The sequence below is a fragment of the Leptonychotes weddellii genome, chromosome 7 (assembly GCF_054177405.1).
Source record: "Leptonychotes weddellii isolate Sample4059 chromosome 7, ASM5417740v2, whole genome shotgun sequence".
Taxonomy (NCBI): domain Eukaryota; kingdom Metazoa; phylum Chordata; class Mammalia; order Carnivora; family Phocidae; genus Leptonychotes; species Leptonychotes weddellii.
The window spans coordinates 48294678-48298298 of NC_138375.1; positions in this window are offsets into that span (position 1 = coordinate 48294678).

Genomic DNA, 3621 nt, shown 5'->3' on the forward strand with positions numbered 1-3621 from the left:
GACGATGGACTCTGAAAAACAAACTGAGGGTTCTAGAGGGGAGGGGGGTGGGAGGATGGGTTAGCCTGGTGGTGGGTATTGAGGAGGGCACATTCTGCATGGAGCACTGGGTGTTATGCACAAACAATGAATCATGGAACACTTCATCTAGAACTAATGATGTAATGTATGGGGATTAACATAAGAATAAAAAAAAAATAAGGAAACTGAGGACTGTTGAGGTGAACTGTTCAAGGTCACACAGCTGGTAATGATGAAGCTGCGACTCAACCCAGCTCTGTTTGATTCTAAGGCCCAAATACTGAAACCCTGTATGTGGCAGCCAATTCAACTAGTCCTCACCAGCACCCAGCACACTGAATCAAATGCAGGAAACTAATTTTCATTCAGGATTCTTTTGTTTGCATAGCAGTTCTAGTCTGTGAATATAGAATATCGAGGTGTCAACTCTTGTAGACATGTCCCTTCTGAATTCTCAGCATGGTGAGAGTGAAAATTAAAATTAAAGAAAAAATCAAATAAAAGCTTCCAGAACTTTACAGAGTGTATATTTTGTCAAGGAATGTATATCTTCTGAATATGAAGTATAAAAATACATAATGACCAGCAGAAATAGAAGGTTGTACATTAAATAAATTTCACTTTACATTTATATTTTCATTTGCTGGTAAAAGTAAGGACATGATGCTAATTAACCAGTTTGCTAATATTTATTCTTTATTTACAAACCTTAAAGGACTGAACTTTCAAAAATTCAGTATTGTTAATCAACAAATATTTGATATTTCAACATATCAAATATAAATAACTGATGAATATCCTGTAAGTATTATCAACTTTTGTCTTTCAAGGAGGTATATCTTATAAAATGACTTTTTTTTCTCTCTTTGCACTATAAAGAACCCCTCACTTTATTTAAACTTGAAGTAGTGACATCATTGTTTGAGCCTGCACAGTATTTGTTCTTCCCTTCTGCTAAATAGTACCTTGATTTTCTTCTGGTGTGAAACCCCACCCCATGCTTAGACAATATAATTAAAAGGGTCTGAGACTAGCTCAGGGATTGAGAGGTTAGCGTATGGCCAGTCAGAGCTACATACCATGATTTAGATATGGCCAAATGACCTCAGGCAAGCCAATAAACTCCAACCTAGGACTTTGTTGCTTTTGTTGAAGTGGGAAAGAAGGTACTTTTCCTTGAGTGCCGCTGCCTAGAAGTAAGCCCAGATTCCCTGGTAGTCCTTCTCCTATCTTAGAAGACAACTTGCCAGAGACTGAAATCAAATTCTAGGAAAGCAGATCCAAGAAAAGGGAAAAGAAAAAATCCTGAAGACATTTTTGAACACCTGAATCCAGCTGTGCCAGAAGCTTAGACCTTTCCAGGCAGATTTTTGTTTCCTGAGCCTATAAATTCCTCATTTTGTGCAATATGAGTTGTATTTTTAGTATTTGTACCTGAAAAAGTCCTACTAATACATTTTGACCTAAAGGAGAGAAATATCCACTGAGGTGTGACATATGCAAAATTGAGAGGATTGCCTATGTCTGAATAAAAATAGCCTTTATAGGGGCACCTGGGTGGCTCAGTTGGTTAAGTGTCTGCCTTCAGCTCAGGTCATGGTGCCAGGGTTGGGACTGAGTCCCACATTGGGCTCCTTGCTTAGCGGGGAGCCTGCTTCTCCCTCTGCCTGCTCTGCATGCTGCTCCCCCTGCTTGTGCTCTCTAACAAATAAATAAATACAATCTTAAAAAAAAATAGCCTTTATATAGCATTTCTTTCTGTGTTTGAAGGCAATTAGGAAAATAAATAATGGAAGTTGTATGAAATGGATTTCTAGGCATAGCCCCCAAATCACTACATAAAACAAATATAACTAATTATATCCACTTATTCTGCAGCTAACTACATAAATTCTATGTTATTTTTAATTGTGAAAGCATAGCATTATTGACTGAAAGACAGAGCTCTACAAAGCAAGGTGATAATTGTCAAACAAAGGACAATGTAGAAAGGTAGAGTTGTTTAAGATTCAGTAAACCTGGTTTTAAATCACCATGACTTTTTCCTCTCTGGTTGTCAATGATCTCACCTATAAAATGGGGATAATACTCTCTTGTGCTAGTCAGCTTTATTGATAATATAAAAGAGTATTTATGTGTAACCAACTGGAAGACATGACAAATATACACAGCAAAGCTATATTGCTTGGATTAGTTTAATCATTAAAATCTATTTCACAACAGAATGGGGACAGTATACCATAAACATGTATTTGTTTGTACCATCCTAACAGATACATTTTTTGAGTATCAAAAATATGCATATTATTTATATTGCTCATGCCTTCTGTGTTTAACCATCAACTTGAGGCATAAGAAAAGAGAAAGAATTCAGTACGTCTACCTTTTGCGCATTGAGAACCATACAATCTCTTAACCTCCAGAGGCATTACATCCCAGATTCCAACCCCAAAATTGATTATTGATGTTTTCTGAATGGTTTATACCATATTTTTACAGGTTTCTATGGTTGTCCTCTATAAATGCTATAAGCTTTTCCCTCCCTCCTCTGACAGATGTGGCCTCCATCTGTTGTCCTGCAGACACTCTCCCTTCTCCATGTGTGCTTTAGCAGCATTTGAACCAATAATACCCTTTATCCTCAAATTATCTCTTATTCTTTGCCTACAGTCTGGGGAACCAAAGGCCAAATGTGACCCCACTGACCATCACAGATTGCTTGTCTGAGCCTTTTAGATGAAGACACGAAGGATTCTTGAATTTACTGCCATACTCAAATCATTGTCCTTCTCACACTTCCAACTGTGCAGCTGACTACATAAGGTGCCATGCTCATCAGCTGGCATTAATTAGCAAATATAATAGAAAAATGGTAATTAATTACACAATTATGAACATTTCAAGTTTAATTCCACCAAAATTACTTCATGAACTATGTTGTGAATGATGCCTGGCTAAAAGAAAAGAGATATTAATAACTTTAAATACATTCAATAGTCATATACTAACAATCCATGCCACCAATATATGTAGATATAGATATGTAGAATTGATCACATATACTATTACTGATAAAACATTAACATCCCTAGTTTTTCACTCATTTCCAAAGATCGTTTGAACTTTAGGTTGACTTTGGCATTCAATATTGCTTCAAGACCTCTTTCTGTTTTTAACTGAAGTGTAGTTGACACACAGTGTTGCATTAGTTTCCAGTGTACAACATAGTTATTCGACAGTTCTATCCAGTATGGTATGCTCACAAGTGTGGTGACATGTGTCACTATACAACACTATTACAATACCTTGGCTAAATTCTCTATGCTCCATGACTTCTTAAATACAGTCATGTCTTGTAATCATGTTGTTCCAGTTGAGCTAAAAATGAGCTCTCTTCCCACAAAAGATCCCTTCCTTCTTCTTTCCTTCCTGCCTCCTTATTTCTCTTCCCTTTTTTCCTTCCCCATTTCCTTCCTCCATTTTTTCTTCCTCAATCTTTAGTGAGATCTTTCTATGTTTCAGATATTGTGCTAGCATGAAGAGAATACAATACTGAATAAGGCAGAAGCTCTCTTTCCTTCAAGGATGTTAAAATCCAGC